The sequence below is a fragment of the Balaenoptera physalus genome, assembly GCF_965194825.1.
Source record: "Balaenoptera physalus genome assembly, chromosome: 9".
NCBI lineage: Eukaryota > Metazoa > Chordata > Mammalia > Artiodactyla > Balaenopteridae > Balaenoptera > Balaenoptera physalus.
In genome coordinates this window covers 92577997-92598085 of record NC_138888.1, presented here as the reverse complement: position 1 = coordinate 92598085, position 20089 = coordinate 92577997, and the positions used below count along the sequence as shown (strand labels likewise).

Sequence of the window (20089 nt, the reverse complement as noted above, 5' to 3'; positions counted from 1 at the left end):
GCCCATTTTTGGATTGGGTTATTTGGTTTCTTGATATTGAGGTACATGATCTGCTTGTAAATTTTGGAGGTTAATCCTTCGTCAGCTGCTTCATTTGCAAATACTTTCTCCCATTCTGAGGGTCGCCTTTTTGTCTTGTTTATAGTTTCCTTTGCTGTGCAAAAGCTTTTAAGTTTCATTAGGTCCCATTTGTTTATTTTTATTTTTATTTCCATTTCTCTAGGAGGTGGGTCAAAAAGGTTCTTGCTGTGATTTATCTCATACAGTGTTCTGCCTATGTTTTCCTCTAAAAGTTTAATAGTGTCTAACCTTACATATAGCTCTTCAATCCATTTTGAGTTTATTTCTGTGTATGGTGTTAGGGAGTGTTCTAATTTCATTCTTTTACATGTAGCTCTCCAGTTTTCCAGCACCACTTATTGAAGAGGCTGTTTTTTCTCCATTGTATATTCTTGCCTCCTTTATTAAAAATAAGGTGACCATATGTGGGTGGGTTTATCTCTGGGCTTTCTATCCTGTTCCATTGATCTATTTATCTGTTTTTGTGCCAGTACCATACTCTCCTGATTACTGTAGATTTGTAGTATAGTCTGAAGTCAGGGAGCCTGATTTGTCCAGCTCCATTTTTCTTTCTCAAGATAGCCTTGATTATTCGGGGTCTTTTGTGTTTCCATACAAATTGTGGAAGTTTTTGTTCTAGTTCTGTGAAAAATGCCATTGGTAGATTGATAAGGATTGCATTGAATCTCTAGATTGCTTTGGGTAGTATAGTCATTTTCACAGTATTGATTCTTCCTATCCAAGAACATGGTATATCTCTCCATCTGTTGATATCATCTTTAATTTCTACCATCATTGTGTTATAGTTTTCTGCGTACAGGTCTTTTCTCTCCTTAAGTAGGTTTATTCCTAGGCATTTTATTCTTTTTGTTGCAATGGTAAATGGGAGTGTTTCCTTAGTTTCTCTTTCAGATTTTCTGTCATTAGTGTATAGGAATGCAAGAGATTGCTGTGCATTAATTTTGTATTCTGCTACTTTACCAAATTCACTAATTAGCACTAGTAGTTTTCTGGTGGCATCTTTAGGATTCTCTATGTATAGTATCATGTCATCTGCAAACAGTGACAGCTTTACTTCTTCTTTTCCAATTTGGATTCCCTTTATTTCTTTTTCTTCTCTGATTGCTGTGGCTAAAACTTCCAAAATTATGTTGAATAATAGTGGTGAGAGTGGGTAACATTGTCTTGTTCCTGATCTTAGTGGAAATGGTCGCAGTTTTTCACCATTGAGAATGATGGTGGCTGGGGGTTTGTCATATATGACCTTTATTATGTTGAGGTAAGTTACCTCTATGCCTACTTTCTGGAGAGTTTTTATCATAAATGGCTGTTGAATTTTGTTGAAAGCTTTTTCTGCATCTGTTGAGATGATCATATGGTTTTTCTCCTTCAATTTGTTAATATGGTTTATCACATTGATTGATTTATGTATAATGAAGATTCCTTGCATTCCTGGGATAAACTCCACTTGATTATGGTGTATGATCTTCTTAATGTGCTGTTGGATTCTGTTTTCCAGTATTTTGTCGAGGATTTTTGCATCTATGTTCATCAGTGATATTGGCCTGTAGTTTTCTTTCTTTGTGACTTCTTCATCTGGTTTTGGTATCAGGGTGATGGTGGCCTCATAGAATGAGTTTGGGAGTGTTCCTCCCTCTGCTATATTTTGGAAGAGTTTGAAAAGCATAGGTGTTAGCTCTTCTCTAAATGTTTGATAGACTTTGCCTGTGAAGCCATCTGGTCCTGTGCTTTTGTTTGTTGGAAGATTTTTAATCACAGTTTCAATTTCAGTGCTTGTGATTGGTCTGTTTATACCTTCTATTTCTTGCTGGTTCAGTCTTGGAAGTTGTGCTTTTCGAAGAATTTGTCCATTTCTTCCAGGTTGTCCATTTTATTTGCATATAGTTGCTTGTAGTATTCTCTCATGATCCTTTGTATTTCTGCAGTGTCAGTTGTTACTTCTCCTTTTTCATTTCTAATTCTATTGATTTGAGTCTTCTCCCTTTTTCTCTTGATGAGTCTGGCTAATGGTTTATCAATTATGTTTATCTTCTCAAAGAACCAGCTTTTAGTTTTATTGATCTTTGCTATCGTTTCCTTCATTTCTTTTTCATTTATTTCTGATCTGATCTTTATGATTTCTTTCCTTCTGCTAACTTTGGGGTTTTTTTGTTCTTCTTTCTCTAATTGCTTTAGGTGTAAGGTTAGGTTGTTTATTTGAGATGTTTCTTGTTTCTTGAGGTATGATTTTACTGCTATAAACTTCCCACTTAGAACTGCTTTTGCTGTGTCCCATAGGTTTTGGGTCATCTTGTTTTTATTGTCATTTGTTTCTAGGTAGTTTTTGATTTCCTGTTTGATTTCTTCAGTGATCTCTTGGTTATTAAGTAGTGTATTGTGTAGCCTCCATGTGTTTGTATTTTTTACAGATTTTTTCCTATAATCGATATCTAGTCTCATAGCGTTGTGGTCAGTAAAGATACTTGATACGATTTCAATTTTCTTAAATTTGCCAAGGCTTGATTTGTGACCCAAGATATGATCTATCCTGGAGACTGTTCCATGAGCACTTGAGAAGATCGTGTATTCTGTTGTTTTTGGATGGAATGTCCTATAAATATCAGTTAAGTCCATCTGTTTAATGTATCATTTAAAGCTTGTGTTTCCTTATTTATTTTCATTTTGGATGATCTGTCCATTGGTGAAAGTGGGGTGTTAAAGTCCCCTACTATGATTGTGTTGCTGTCGATTTCCCCTTTTATGGCTGTTAGTATTTGTCTTATGTATTGAGGTGCTCCTATGTTGGGTGCATAAATATTTACAATTGCTATGTCTTTCTTGGATTGATCCCTTGATCATTATGTAGTGTCCTTCTTTGTCTCTTGTAATAGTCTTTATTTTAAAGTCTATTTTGCCTGATATGAGAATTGCTACTCCAGCTTTCTTTTGATTTCCATTTGCATGGAATATCTTTTTCCATCCCCTCACTTTCAGTCTGTACGTGTCCCTAGGTCTGAAGTGGGTCTCTTGTAGACAACATATATACGGGTCTCCTTTTTGTATCCATTCAGCCAGTCTGTGTCTTTTGGTGGGAGCATTTAATCCATTTACGTTTAAGGTGATTATCAGTATGTATTTCCGTATTACCAATTTCCTAACTGTTTTGGGTTTGTTATTGTAGGTCTTCTCCTTCTGTTTTGTTTCCTGCCTAGAGAAGTTGCTTTAGCATTTGTTGTAAAGCTGGTTTGGTGGTGCTGAGTCCTCTTAGCTTTTGCTTGTCTGTAAAGGTTTTCATTTCTCCATCGAATCTGAATGCAATCTTTGCTTGGTAGAGTAATCTTGGTTGTAGGTTTTTCCGTTGCATCACTTTCAATATGTACTGCTACACCCTTCTGGCTTGCAGAGTTTCTACTGAAAGATCAGCTTTAACCTTATGGGGATTCCCTGGTATGCTATTTGTTGCTTTTCCCTTGCTGCTTTTAATATTTTTCCTTTGTATTTAGTTTTTGTTAGTTTGATTAATATGTGTCTTGGCATGTTTCTCCTTGGATTTATCCTGTATGGGACTGTCTGTGCTTCGTGGACTTTATTGACTATTTCGTTTCCCATATTAGGGAAGTTTTCAACTAAAATCTCCTCAAATATTTTCTCAGTCCGTTTCTTTTTTTCTTCTTCTGGGACCCCTGTAATTCAAATGTTGGTGTGTTTAATGTTGTCCAAGAGGTCTTTGAGACTGTCCTCAATTCTTTTCATTCTTTTTTCTTTATTCTGCTCTGCAGTAGTTATTTCCACTATTTTATCTTTCAGGTCACTTATCCGTTCTTCTGCCTCAGTTACTCTGCTATTGATTCCTTCCAGAGAATTTTTAATTTCATTTATTGTGTAGTTCATCATTGTTTGTTTGCTCTTTACTTCTTCTAGGTCCTTGTTAAACGTTTCTTGTATTTTCTCCATTCTATTTCCAAGATTTTGGATCATCTTTACTATTATTACTCTGAATTCTTTTTCAGGTTGATTGCCTACTTCCTCTTTATTTGGTCTGGTGGTTTTTTACCTTGCTCCTTCATCTGCTGTGTTTTTCTCTGTCTTCTCATTTTGCTTAACTTACTGTGTTTGGGGTCTCCTTTTTGCAGGCTGCAGGTTCATTGTTCCTGTTGTTTTTGGTGTCTGCCCCCGTGGCTAAGGTTGGTACAGTGGGTTGTGTAGGCTTCCTGGTGGAGGGGAGTGGTTCCTGTGTTCTGGTGGATGAGGCTGGATCTTCTCCCTCTGGGGGGCAGGATTACGTCTAGTGGTGTGTTTTGGGGTGTCTGTGACCTTATTATGATATTAGGTGGCCTCTCTGTTAATGGGTGGGGTTGTGTTCCTCTCTTGCTAGTTGTTTGGCACAGGGGTTCAATACTGTAGCTTGCTGGTCATTGAGCAGAGCTGGGTCTTAGCATTGATATGGAGATCTCTGGGAGAGCTTTTGCTGTTTGATATCATGAGGAGCCAGGAGGACTCTGTTGTACCAATGTCCTGAACTCGGCTCTCCCACCTCAGAGGCACAGGCCTGACACCTGGCTCGAGCACCAAGACCCTGTCAGCCACACAACTCGAAGAGAAGTGAGAAAAAAAGAAAGAAAGAAAGAAAAAAATGAAATAAAATAGAGTTATTAAAATAAAAAATAAAAAATAATTATTAAAATTAAAAAAATTAAAAAGTAATAAAGAAAAGGAAAAAAAAAGAAAGAAGAGAGCAACCAAACCCAAAAACAAATCCACCAATGATAACAAGTGCTAAAAACTATACTAAAACAAACAAAAACAAACAAACATAAAAAACGGACAGGCAGAACCCTAGGACAAATGGTAAAAGCAAAACTATGCAGACAAAAATCACACAAAGAAGCATTCAGATACACACTCACAAAGAGAGAAAAAGGAAAAAGAAAAATATATCTATATATCTATAAAAAAAAGAAAGAGGAAGAGAGCAACCAAATCAATAAACAAGTTTACCGATGATAATAAACTCTAAATACTAGACTAAGATAAACATAAAACCAGAAACAAATTCGATGCAGAAAGCAAACCCCAAGTCTACAGTTATTCCCAAAGTCCACTGCCTAAATTTTGGGATAATTCGTTGTCTATTCAGGTATTCCACAGATGCAGGGTACATCAAGTTGATTGTAGAGATTTAATCCACTGCTCCTGAGGCTGCTGGGAGGGATTTCCCTTTTTCTTCTTTGTTCACACAGCTCCCGGGGTTCAGCCTTGGATGTGGACCTGCCTCTGCGTGTAGGTCACCTGAGGGGGTCTGTTCTTCGCTCAGACAGGACGGGGTTAAAGGAGCAGCTGATTCGGGGGCTCTGGCTCACTCAGGCTGTGGGGAGGGAGGGGTACGGATGCGGGGCGAGCCTGCGGTGGCAGAGGCTGGCGTGACGTTGCACCAGCCTGAGGCACGCCGTGCGTTCTCCCGGGGAAGTTGTCCCTGGATCACGGGACCCTGGCAGTGGCGGGCTGCACAGGCCCCCGGGAGTGGCGGTGTGGAGAGTGACCTGTGCTCGCACACAGGCTTCTTGGTGGCGGCAGCAGCAGCCTTAGTGTCTCATGCCATCTCTGGTGTCCGTGCTGATAGCTGCGGCTCGTGCCCATCTCTGGAGCTCTTTTATGTGGTGCTCTGAATCCCCTCCCCTCATGCGCCCTGAAACAATTGTCTCTTGCCACTTAGGCAGTTCCAGACTTTTTCTTGGACTGCCTCCTGGCTACCTGTGGCGTGCTAGCCCCCTTCATGCTGTGTTCATGCAGCCAACCCCAGTCCTCTCCCTGTGATCCGACCGAAGCCCGAGCCTCAGCTCCCAGCCCTGCCCACCCCGGCGGGTGAGCAGACAAGCCTCTCGGGCTGGTGAGTGCTGCTCGGCGCCACTCCTCTGTGCGGGAATCTCTCCACTTTGCCCTCTGCACCCCTGTGGCTGCGCTCTCCTCCGTGGCTTCCCCGCCTCCCACCCCCATCTCTGCCAGTGAAGGGGCTTCTAGTGTGTGGAAACCTTTCCTCCTTCACAGCTCCCTCCCGGAGGTGCAGGTACCATCCCTATTCTTTTGTCTCTGTTTTTTCTTTTTTCTTTTGCCCTACCCAGGTACGTGGGGAGTTTCTTGCCTTTTGGGAGGTCTGAGGTCTCGTGCCAGCATTCAGTAGGTGTCCTGTAGGATTTGTTCCACATGTAGATGTATTTCTGATGTATTTGTGGGGAGGAAGGTGATCTCCATGTTACTCCTCTGCCGTCTTGTTCTGAGAGAGCTATTACTTTCTTTTGTTGGTGTTTGATCCAATTTCTTCTTATAGATAGAATTTAAAGATATTTTCTAAGAAAGGTATTTGTGTTCCTCAAAAATTATAGCATTGATATTTTCTAAATATAAAATTTGGCAAGTTCTGGGTTGCCTAAGAAGCTTCAGTGAGGTTGTTATGTAAGCTAGAATAATGGAGTAAAAAAAAAAAAATAAAGAAATCAAAGTGGATTGGGGATTTCTTTGGTAAGGGGAAGAAAGACACTAGTAGAACAAAGGACAATATATTCACTAGAAGGTAAAGAGAGAGTAGGAGAGAGAGAGAGAGAGAGAAACAGAGAGATACAGACAAAGAGAGAAACCAGAATTGAGAACTGAGAGATGGGAAGAGACAGCCCTGATTGTACCGGGTCAAGTTGCATCTGAAGACTGATGTCTCCTGGATTTTTTATTTTCTCCGTGGTTGTCCTTAGAATGATCTTAGAAACTGTCACTGAAGGTTAAGACACATGAGAGAATTTAATCAGAAGATTTTAATATTTTTAAGGGTGGTAAAGCTAGCTGATGAGAATAACATAAAGTAATGCAGGATTTCTTCCAATTAAAAGAATGTCGAAATCCCATGCCATAGCTTTAATATCTTTGTAGAGATGCACAGTTTCAGAATGTCTGGTTCACATTATGGTCTCTGGTGCCTCCTGGGGTTGTGCATGTGCTATGTGTCATGCAGTATTAGAGCTGCAAGAGAGACACATAAATACTTCTGGAGAGCTGAAAAACACAAGACCATCAGATCATTTAAGGAAGTTAATTTTGTGTGTGTGTGTATACACATACATACATCTACATATATATCCAGTATATGCACACACACACATACATATACACTATGTTGTTGTGTATCATGTATATATAGATATCCACTGTTCACTCTGAGAAGTAGTAGTTTATCTGAAAGGCTTTAGTTTTCTGGGATAAGGTGGAAGAGTTAGGAAATGATAAGATTTAACCCAAAGACATGAACTCTGTGGACTTCTAAGCAGATCCCATGACACATTAGTCATAAAAATAAGTTTAGCTTAGTTTTTAGAATCCTGACAAAAATGACCCTGGATAATTACAATTCCAGATGTCACACCTGAGACAAAACCTCGGGTTTTCAAGCCACCTTAACCTCACCAACTGAGAAGGTGCTTGCCTCCTAGGGGATAAATGTCTTTAACTCCAAGGAGAACTGAAACTCTAGCTCTGAGAATTAAGCATAGAGGGATGAAGCAACCAAACCTACGGGACTGCAGTTTTTGGTGGTGAAATATTATTTGTGCAGATTTCAGCAGTTTAAGCTTTTAAAAAAACTTATGGAGATATTATCCTGGTAGAGTAACAAATGAGTAACTGAGTAACGAATGCTTAAACTTCTGATTGTTAGTTGAAGTCTTATAATATTATAAAATAAGATTTGACCACATAAAACATCTCAAAGCTTGTATTTATAAGCATGTCTTTATGAGAATTACTGAGGTGCATAGGAAGGCTTCTCTAATCATCTGGGTGTCCTTCAAAAGGAAATTAAATTTAGTACATTTGTAATTACAGTTTTAAAATATTGAAGGGAAATATACATAATTACATTGTAAAATCTCTATTGCCAATGATTATTAAAATAGGCTCAATTAATACATAGAATAATAAGATTTATGAATTGAACAGAAAGATTAAGGAAGAAGTGTTTTGAATTGGTAACTTTAAAAAGGGGAATAATAATATACCAAGGTTCCCAGTGAATAATTGTTTTGGCTCAAAAATCCACCCTCTAGGACATCCAAAAAACTCAGCTTGACAATATAGCTATGCTTAAAGTCAAAACCATCCTTGGACTTTTCAGTTAAAGTGTAAGTTACTCTGAGTTGGTTATCTAAGACTTGGAATAGAACATGTTTTGACTAATACAGCAGATTTGAGGAGACTTTGGAATGCCGGGGGGGAAGAAAGAAAGACTTTGGGAGGTATGTTGGGTTTTTAAGAGTATTTGGGGGAAATAGGATTTTTTAAAAGTCATGCTGTATATTTGAAGAAAATTCCACATTGAGACAGAGCAATATTACACAACTGTTCTTTGAAGGTTGTAGAGAAAATTTGGAAAATGCCAAAATATGTAAATTATTCAGTCATAATCCCACCACCCAGAAATAACTAGTTAATATACCTGTGTCTTTTCTTCTAGTCTTTTACTATTTCTATGTATGTATACGTGTGTGCTTGTATGAAATATGTAATGATGACAATATATATCAATATATCTATTCTATCTCTTTCTGTATATTTGATACATCTTATATACACACACACAGTTTTGTATCCTACTCTTTCAGTGAACTTCACATTGTAAAATATTTTAAAATCTATATTTCAAAACTCTTTTTTTTTTTTTTGGCTTGAGACTACCTTGGTTTTAAAAATAAAGTCTAATTCCTGCTATTCCATATTAAGCAGATAAAGTGATCTAAATTCTCTACAGGCCTTCGAGCCTGATTTCAAACATTTATCTCTATCTCGTGGAGTTCGACTGCCTGGGCTTTTAGGTTCCAAGACATGTGGACATATGTTAGACGTGATAAGACACAGGTGAGGCACTTTGGCCCTTGATTCAGGTACCACTTCCTCCCCCTTTCCTGCCACTCACAACTAGGGCTGCCAGATAAAATACAAGATGCTCAGTTCAAGTTGAATTTCATATAAACAACAGATAATTTTTTAACAGAAGTATCTCCATGCAATAGTTGACACATACTTATACTAAAATATTATTCATTAGTTTTGTGAAATTTAAGTTTAACTGGGTATACTCTATTTTTATTAGCTCAATCTGACAACCCTACCCACAACCCTGCCAGTTGCATCAAGTTGAAGCAGAGATGGGTCTCAGAGTCTTGGTTAACATGTCCCTCTCTGGTCCACTTCCAATTCTCCCTTGTCCCTTATGCATTCTCAATAACAGTAAGAAAGCCCCTGGTCAAAGTAAAAGGCAATGAGATCCTGACCTAGAGTGGTTATAAGAGGAATGGGAAAGAAGAAACAGGTAAGAAGTATTTTGGATATAGAATTGAGAGAGTAAAGATTCAAGCATGACTCAAGATTTTCACTCGAGGCATGTAGGACAATGATTACGCCATTGAGTGTGACAGGAGAATCAGGAGGCAGGGCCATTTTAAAACCAGCATGATCAGCTCTGTGCTTTGTGACCACCTAGAGGGGTGGGATAGGGAGGGTGGGAGGGAGGGAGACACAAGAGGGAAGAGATATGGGAACATATGTATATGTATAACTGATTTACTTTGTTATAAAGCAGAAACTAACACACCATTGTAAAGCAATTATACTCCAATAAAGATGTTAAAAAACAAACCAAAAAAAAAAAAAAACCAGCATGACATCGAGTTGAAGACGATTGATTATCAGGTAACTTGTTCAACACAGGTCCCACTCCCAAAGTTTTGCCTTATAACAGATTATTGAGGATTTGATTGGAACTGTTTCAGAAAAGAATCCTTTTTAAAACTTTTTAACACTTGGAAGAACACAGACCACAAGAGTTGGTTTGATGTATTCTTCCTGCTTATCCCCCCCTCGTGACCAGCCCTTATCCTTTTTCTACATCAACTGAAATAAACAGGGGTTTTAAATAAGGATGTTTCTAGAAAGTATCTGAATTGTGACAACCAGGATTTTTATTTCAAAAATCATTAAAAACACTCCTCAGAGCTCAATGAAGAATGCACCCACTATTAAGATAAAAAAGGAGGTTTTATGAGATTAGGTTCCAGCTGGCCTGTGTGACTGGACTCAGAGATTTACTCAGTAGATTTATGTAACCAGAAGGGCAACTGTCATGACACATGGAAAGAATAATGTTACATATAACTATCTACTCCTCACCAGCCCCCCCCCATTAAAACCTGATGATTAAATAAAATATTGATGCCTAACATAGCTAAAGAGTAGGGAAAGGGAATAATTCATTTATTTATATAACCTTTTTGGAGGGCATTTTAGCAAAATTAATTAAGCATATTAAAAATATGCCCATAACCTAGAAATACCCATTTAAAAATTAAATTAAGAACATAATCAGAACATATACAAAGATGTTTATATAAAGATGTTCATAGCAGCATTGTTTTGAATAAATATTAACAAAAAAAAAAAGAATGCAGAAGTATCAGCGGTAACATGTTACAAAAGCCTTATTTTAAATTACTTCTAAAAAAGAAAGGACTTCCCTGGTGGTGGAGTGGTTAAGAATCCTCTTGCCAATACAGGGGACACGGGTTTGATCCCTGGTCTGGGAAGATCCCACACACACACACACACACACAAAAACAACAAAAAATCCTCCTTACTGTCCATTAATAATAGATTAGTTAAAAATAATTAATATATTTCCATATAATAGAATTTTATCTGGACTTCACATATTAAATAGTAAATGACTTAGCAAAAGTATCACAATATTAAATTTTTAAAAGTTATAAAATATTAAGCCCACGGTATTTTTGCAATTTTCCTAAAAATAATATCAGCATATTTTCCAAGGCATGGGAGTGGAAGAGATCATTAAAGGAAGGAAAATATTGAAAAGAGGGGCCAGGATACTTCCCCAAGACTACTGAGATCGAAAGGCCGCATTGGGAGAGAAATTGGTGAAAAGTGAGAAAATGTGGTCAGAACAGGTCAATGAAAAATGGCAAAAGGCACTAAATTAAAGAAGGTGTTTTACGAAGAGGATGGTGGCAAAAAGTCTGCACAATTTCAGAAAGAGTAGGAAAAGGATTATGAAACATTTCAAAAAAGATCAAGTAAGAAGAGAAATAGGTAAAATAATTAACAGTGTCTAGGGAAAGGAGATTTTAAATAGAGTAGTAGAGATATAAACTTGATTGAATAATAAACAAGATAAGGGAAATGATAGAGTGTTTGTAAAACCGAAGAACCAAGTGGTATTTAAGTCTCTCTAATACACTGTTGCTTTATAATGGGGAAAACTCCAGAATTGAAGATCTTGAAAAATATTTGTTAAAATGTGAAAGTTAAATTTAAAAAAATACATAAATATTCATAGAAAAACTGGAAGAATATGAAACAAAGTGTTAATAGTGATTATCTGTGCAGCAAGATAAGTGGTTTTTATTTTCTTCCACGTATTTTTATTTTCCAATTTACTACAAATATCATGTATTGCCTTTGAAATTAAAAAAATACGCAATTTAATAAACAACTAAATAAAATTATGGATTAGTATTGCATGCCTTTAAATTTCAACTTTGGTGGTGGAGGGGAAATCCTATTAAAACCATTTGTTTATTGTTTTAAAAAACGGAAAGTGTATTAGCAGGAAAGAACTTCGTTCTTCAAGCCTAGGAGACTACTAAAATTTTTGCATTTGTAGGGTTGATCTAAGTTTGGGTTCATCTAATCTTGTAAAAAAAGTGACCTCTAGTTTTTAAAGCTATATTTTAAAAGGTCTCTAAAATGCTGGAAAAAATTCTTTGGACATAAAAATTGCTCTTTAAATAACACTTGATGTCCTGTGTATAAAGGAACTAGAAATATAGATTTGGAACTTAGAAGCAAAAATGCTTTGCAAAATAGCTTTTAGGTTCTATTCAGGCCTTTTGAAAAAATAGCTTTAAAAAGTGAAAGTAACCTACAATGAAAGTTACTCTAACTTGTAACTTAATGCAAAGTATCTAAAAGCAAAATTCAACCCTTTTACATGATTGCCATAGACCAAGTAGTTCCCCATGAATCTCCTCAGTCTCAAATCAAATGAAAATGCTCTTAAACCAAACTATAATGACTCTTAAAATAGAAAGTTTCTTGAGTTTATGGGGAACCACAACCTTTCAACCACCCAAAAAGCATTCTACAAGTAGGAATAGGCATCTATTTTGGGTGAAGTATTTTGAGTCCAAATCTTAAGGACAATGCTCAAGTTCTTCCTTCGGGCATTTCTGGGGTGGTGTAGGAAGAACTAACATTGTGTGTGGTCTGCGTTTCTGCAGTAATGACAAATCACTGAAAAGATCTGGAAGGGGAGCAGATAATGCACTCAGATCTCACTTGTGTCAGTGTTCTCCAGGCAATGAAATCTTCGAGGGATGACACAAACGGAATTACTTGGACTTATTTTGTTAATTTTAGTGGGTATCAGTGTGATATCATCCCCCTGAAGTCTTCTAGGGAGGACCGATTACTCATTTTAAACAACTGTTTGCCCAAGTACATTACTCTTAAACTCACCCTTTATCATTGCCTTGTTTTATGGTTGCACGTGATACTGCCGATTCTTTGTTTCTGAGCCAGTCTTCCTGTTAACAGCAGGGCTTATATTTGAGCTGTTTCTGGAGGAGATGACTTGACACATGGCTTCAATCTCCCTTCTCCGGCAGCTTGTGAAGCCAGCCAGTTGGCAGATTCCAGGTCTATAGCAGAAATATGGGCTGCTATGCTTGCAGTGAGCTGGGTTTCTGTTGTTATAGCAAAAATAAGCTTCCCACAACATGTGAAATAGTATAAGAGAAGAAAAGAAGTAAGGTGGGGATGGAAGAGGTGAGGGGTACATGGAGGCATTTATAGATGATGAGATATGGAAAATAATACAGAGCTGATACTGTCAAGTGTATCTGGGCCGCTATTGGGTAAGTATGGGCAGTTATCACCATTTCTGTTTGTGGAGTGTAGTGTCGGTTCAAAATCTGGTGTTGTTGCAATAGTTGATTCTCTCAGGCTTCAATAATTTTTTCCAAGATGGAGATTATAAAAAATACATTTTTCCGTTTCCATGTTTCTTTGTATGGATAAAGTAAAAATGGAGTTCAAATTTAGTTTCACTGTTAAATATATGATATTAGGCAATTAATTTATCTTCTTGGACTTTAATTTTTCCTATCTGTACAATGAAACTTTGAGGTAGATGATCTCCAAGATCTGTATTTACTCTCAAATTTGAAATTTATCATTCCCAGTATTGGCCTGTCCCACCTAGAACAGAGGTTCCTGTTCTCAATCCTAATAACCTAAAAGGCTGACTTGAAATGTTTGCTCTTATTTTAGGCAGATTCCCCTCTTGTGACTAAGGACCCCTCTCCTCAGGGTTTGAGGCTTAAAAGTCTCTTAGTTCAAGTATGTCTGACATAGATGAGTATAGGCTGGGAACAAAAATGATTTTTCTTACAATTAAAGACCTTGCTTCTTCATAGAACTTTGTAAATATTGAAAGGGAGAATGTTTTGAGATATGATAGTATTTACTTTGAAAACATAACATCTATAAGTGAGCATGGTGATATTCTACATTATGTTTATTAAGGTAACAAAATAATGTGACAAATTGTTGAAAATCTTAAGTCAAAGCTATTGTTGCCTGGAATCAATAGGGTCAGAATTTGTTAGAGAAATACATTTAGATACTTTGGCATGATTTGCTTATTTGTTTAACAAATATTTATTGAGTACCTATTATGTAACAAGCACTTTTCTCAGTGTTTGGAATGTATCAGTGAAAAAACAGACAATGATCTCTGTGCTCATGGAGCTTACATTCTATTTGTTTTATTAGCTGCTAAGGAACATGAGTTATTTAACAGATTTGAAATAATTTTTTTTTTCAGAAGAAAAATTGATAGCTAAAGTGTAACTCATAATTATTCTCCACTTCATTACTTCCAAAAAAATACGACATGCTCTTTCTCCAAACATCTTGATAACTTGCTAAAGTCACTCATGTTCTCAAATAGCCTGTAAATGGGTTGTATTAAATAATAAAAATGACAGTGGTGTTCTCTTTTGGGTTAATTTTAGTGTGTCTCACTGTCATAAGAAGATTACGTTTGGACAATTAGAGGATAGAGCTACAAATATTTCCCTAACAACACAACATACAATAAAACAGAAACAAAGAAGGAAATAATCATATAAGTAACAAGAAACTTATTTTTTGTGAAGTTATTAATCTGGTAGTAGTTCTCTCTTATCTAGATAAATAATTTAAACACAGTGTTCAATTTGCCAATCCTTTGGATGGCATCAAACTATTAAACACATTTCATGTTATGCCAATTTTATTTGATTAGTTATAATTATGTCATATAAATAGAGATCAATAGCATCTTGGTTGCACAACACTTTTTAAAAATACTTTATTAAAATGATTTTTTCAGCAATAGAAAACTGATAATTCATTTCATTAAATGTTATGGATAGATTTTTTTTTCTCCTAAAATTCTGACACACATTTTCATTTATCAATATTTTGCCAAGAGCTAAGCAGCTGTACATATTCGGAAGTAAAAAGCAGAGCAACTTCCTTTAAAAAAATTTTTGGAAGTTGAAATTTCCTTAACAATCTCTGTGGTTCATATTGAAAATACAATTTGATGGCTTCTTTTAAAATGCTCTTTTGCTCTGTCAGTACTTGACAATGAACCATTTTTATGAATTCCATCACTGTTTTCTCTAGGGATTATATAAAAACTAGGCATCAGTATTATTCTTGGTACTAATTGCCTGAGAAATTAATTGGCGGGTTGGGTATTTGTTTATGAATTGATGACCCAGAGTTAGCCTCGACATCCAGGATCTAGTATTGATACTTCATGAAATATTGCGGAAATATTTGGAAATTTCCAGGAGTATTGTTTCTGCCTCAAAAAGATTTCATCATATGCTGACAAAAAGTATGGCAAAACTATGCCATGGCAAGGTACCATTGTTCTTACTCTGAAGTGAATTAGAGGTGAAGCGGACTTAGTACATTTATAAGAGTACATCTTAAAATTTGGGTCCCATTGTTTTTTTTTTTTAATTGAAATATAGCTGATTTACAAGATTATATTAGTTTCAAGTGTGCAACATTGTGATTCAATATTTTTAAAGATTATATTCTTTTAAAGTTATTTTAAAATATTGGCTATATTCATTGTGCTGTACAATATATACTTGTAGCTTGTTTATTTTATACTTAGTAGCTTGTACCTTTTAACACCTTAACCTCATGTTGCCCCTCCCTCCTTCCTTCTTCTCTCTGGTAATCAAGAGTTTGTTCTCTATATCTGGGAATCTGTTTCTGTTTTGTTATATTCATTTGTCTTATTCTTTAGATTCCACATATAAGTGGTAACATACAATATTTGTCTTTGTCTGGCTTATTTCACTTAACATAATAAACTGTAGGTCCATTCATGTTGCTGCAAATGGAAAAATTTCATTGTTTTTTATGGCTGAGTAATATTCCATTGTGTGTGTGTATGTGTATATATATATCACATCTTCTTTATCCATTCATCTGTTGATGGTCGGTCCAAGAGTTTTAATGTAGTTTTTGCAAGAAAAAAGTAATGTGGGGTACATGGTGGATTATGCCTTTGCTTTCTTTTCTAATACAGTTATGAGGGGTGGTGAACATCCATTCATCTTTTCCCCATTCCTATGAAATTGTGATGTAATCAATAAAGATTCCTTGACTTAAGATTTTTGTCATTAATAATTTTTCTTCCCATGGCAGTCATGGAAGGTCAATCAGGTTTAGTCACATTCTGTGTTTTTAACTTGGATCATACCATTGGAATACATGAACAGCCTTACTTTGTCATAGCCTTCCATCGAATATTTGAGCACACGAATCTTGTGAAACTAGAAAGATCAATAAGGATTTGTTTTATCAGATTTCTGTGATTATTTTTCTTACTTAAATTTTTTTTTTATAAATTAGGGAACTATTACATAAATTTTTTTTCTGATAATCAGCCTATTTTGCATAGTATTCCAACAATTATTATGGCTTTCAGAAAGTAATATAACTAATTGGAGAAATATCCAGCTGATCAATCATCTATCAACTTACTGTTTTTTTTTTCTGTTGAGTGCCTAAGTATGTGATTTGATGGATAATCCTACTCCTTTGGCCTTTGGCCATTTTGGTGTTGGATTACAATCTAAAACTTTGCATTTTCCTCCATTGATATTTATCTTGAAACGTCCTCTGTTTCTGGTTACAAAGCTGATGTAATCTTGAGATTATTCATGATTTTTGTAACTCTGTCTAAAGAGTACACATATTTACATAGCTGATGTTAACTTTACATGAGATGTTAAATGCCAGATTAAAATATCTGGATAAGCCATGATATTTGTGTTGTATTTTTGAACCCCGGGCCCAACCTGACGTTGAGTTTAACCATTTCTGGCCAAAGCCAGCTATTGAGGCCCCAGGAAGATAACAGTGGAAGTCAACAAGCTGTATATATAGCCAGGCTGGGTCTGCCATGGCAGAGCAGCCTTTGATGGAAAGGGTTGTTTTGTTGTTCTCTGATGAACTTTGTAGGCCCTCTGTAGCCTTCTAATGGTCACTTCCCAGAGTGGGAAGTCTTCTGTAAGAAAAAAACCAAGGGGAGTAGTTGAGTGATCTCAGGACTGGGATGTCACAACGGCAGATTCAGAAGTTGCAAAGTTGATCTCAGAGGAGAAAAATCACAAGGATAAAGAGATGTAGGCAAAGAATAAGGGGAAGAGATGCAGAACAGATCAAGAGGCAGGGAGTGTGGAGGAAAGGACAGGCACTGAGATCAACAGACCAGAGAGTGGAGGTGCTAGGGCTCTGCTACACATAGGGCTTAGGAGAAGCCGTCCTCACCTGAAAAGGAGCCAGGAGCTTGCCTTGAAGTTACGTTTCAAAGCAAATGATTTCAACTAGAGCAGTCATTTCAACCTTGAGCTTGCAGCAAAATCACTTGAAAGGCTTCTGAAAACATAGATGACTGACTTCCACCTTCCAACCCCAGCATTCCTAATTCAGAAGGTTCCACTGCGAGGGCTGAGAATTTGCATTTCTAACAAGGTCTTCAGTAAGAATTCTCTTGCTGGTCTGAGAACCACTGACAGAGAGAGCCTGTCTCTGTCGGGGGCTTGGAGACTTCTGTGGAGATTCTGAAGGTACTAAATCCTGCCTGGCAAGTGGTCAGATTTCTCCATGCCTCACTTCTCTCATCAACAAAAGGGAAACAATGTCTAACTTGACTGTCTGGAATAAAGATTAGTGATAACAGATGTCAAGTGCCTGGTTCATATTAGCAATTCAAAATATGGCGGCTGTAGTGGAAAGAGCAATACAGTTACAGGATGCAAATGAAAAGACCCAAAATATGCAACACTGAAATTTTAATCACCTCTGGAATTTCTGAAGTTTCATAAAACAACATCTTGGTAGTCTTCTCTGACTTCTTAGAAGTTTTATTTTTTTTTAATTTTATTTTATATTGGACTATAGTTGATTTACAATGTTGTGTTAGTTTCAGGCGTACAGCAAAGTGATTCAGTTACACATATACATATATCCATTCTTTTCCAGATTCCTTTCCCATATAGGTTATGACAGAATATTGAGTAGAGTTCCCTGTGTAGGTCCTTGTGGATTATCTATTTTATATATAGTAGTGTGTATATGTTAATCCCAAGCTCCTAATTTATCTCTCTCCATGACGTTTCCCCTTTGGTAACCATAAGTTTTTTTTGAAGTCTGTGAGTCAGTTTTTGTTTTGTAAATAAGTTCATTTGTATCATTTAAAAAAAATTTTAGGTTCCACATATAAGTGATAACATATGATATTTGTCTTTCTCTGACTTGCTTCACTTAGTATGAAAATCTCTAGGTCTAACCATGTTGCCACAAATGGCATTATTTCATTCTTTCTTATGGCTGAGTAATATTCCATTGTATATATGTACCACATAGAAGTTTTATATTTTTAAAACATTATTTTGTTCAAATGTATCTTGTGTAGACTATTATTTGTTATGATACATAGTTCCCTTAACCGCATAGTTAAGGTATATGCAGTCATTTGAAAGCAGAATCTAAAGAAAAGAAAATGAATGGCTATTTTTCCTGTGAAATGAGCACAGAAAAAGTGTGTTTTCCAGGTAGGGTCAAGGTTAATAGGAAAATATTGGATTTTAATTGCAGATTTTTTTTTTTTATGGACTGATCTTTTATTAAGTCTATCACTTATGGTCTTAATCTTGTGATTGCTACATAAGGTTCTTTGCCAAAATATAAGCACGAAAGGATGATTGCTTTTAATCCAAACACATGTTTTACTTCAAAAAAAAAAAACTATTTATAAAGAATGCTTTTTCCTGCTTTCACACCCCTCCAAGCCTCAAACTTCACTTTCAGACTATGAACTTGTTATCAATAGCTTGGTTCAAAGAGATTCTTTTCATTTTCTGAATGACAACTGAAACAATTTAGAGGTTTTTATCATTAAAGAACATGCACTCTTCAGCAACAGTGCTTACCAAATTGGTCTGTTTTACTTTAAAAGTGCTTTCAAGGCCAGACTTTTTGACTAACATTCTCTGAAATCACAGAGCATAGTTGTATAAAGTTCCAGATGTTTTCAGATTTTGCTCTAATTGGGAAGAGAAAATGGGAACACCTGAAAGACATTGGCCTTGAATGAGAGATTCTCACTATCAGCACAAAACTAAAACTTTAAGTCCTGACACGTTTTGATTTGTTCCTTAGATAAGGAATTTTAATATCCTGGTTTATCGTGGATGTTTTCAGGTACCAGAGCAGCAAGAGGAGTAAGTTATCTATGTGCATATTCTGTTCATTCTTTCACTTAACAAACATTTATTGAATACCTTCAAAGGTCCAGATGCCGTTCGAGGGTTCAATTTATACATTTTGTGTCTCTAAAGGTGCTAACCAAGTTGTAAAATACATTCTTTCATTTATTTATTCCACATTCATTTATGGAAAATTTATCTTATGCCAAGCACTTTTCTAGATTCTGGATCACAAAGACAAATAAGGCATGATGCTTGCTTTCAAAGAGTTTATAGTGTAACAGGGAGAAAAACCTAAGTCATTAATTAATTAATTAATTAAACATATTTAATGAGCATCTGCCATGGGTCAGACAGGGAGCTGAGACAGAGGCCACGGTATATCCAATCAGACAAAAGTTTTGCCCTCACGAAACCTATATGTTCTAGGAATGAAGGCAGAGAGTGAGCAAGTACACAAATCAACACAGAGTCTTCAGTATGTACAGAAACATGGGGTAATGCGATCTAGGGTAATTGAGGGAGGGACCACTTTACACAGAGTGATGAGGGACTCTTCTACGGGTGATATCAAGCAGAGACCTGAGGAATGACAGTGGGAATGCACTGTGTGAGCCAGGAGAAGTGAGAGAGGAACACGGGGGACTTCAGAGTCTTTGAAGAGCGGAAGGATTCCAGTGTTGCTGGAGAATGATGAGGCTTTGGGGTCAGGCGCGATCTGAGCTGAGGCTGGAGAGACAGGAGGAGCCAGATCTTTGGCTGCAAGGAAACAGGTCCTTGCAGGCCATGGGGACTTTAGGTTTGCTTCTTACAGCAACAGGAACATAGTCAAGGACTTAAAGCGGTTGCTGATCCGAAGACATTTTTAAAAGATCACTCTAGAGGCTGCACGGAGTATGGGTTGGAAAAGAGTGGAAGGTGCAGGGTGGAAAGTAAGAGGCGAGTGAGGAGAATATTGTGATCAACAAGACCGGAAATGATGCCATGGGTTGAGCTGAGTGGTGGTAAAGGAGATGAAAAGAAGTGGGTAATTTAAGACAGATGTCAGATGTAGAACTGCTGGGGCTTGCTGATGGATAGAATTTGTAAATTGATATGTGCAGGAAAGTGTTATAGGTGTAATGCTAAAT

At 36.7% G+C, this 20089-nt stretch overlaps 1 long non-coding RNA gene across 5 annotated transcripts in view; it reads left to right on the top strand.

Moving 5' to 3' along the window:
* Positions 1–20089, top strand: part of LOC309666653 — a 544378-nt gene that overhangs the window by 208941 nt on the left and 315348 nt on the right. For 2 of the 5 annotated variants that reach the window (XR_014267197.1, XR_014267200.1), the window contains exon 1: positions 5954–6124. The exons of 2 other annotated variants lie outside the window; for them this stretch is intronic. This is a non-coding gene — a long non-coding RNA (uncharacterized lncRNA). One more of the 5 variants, XR_014267201.1, reaches the window with a different exon arrangement.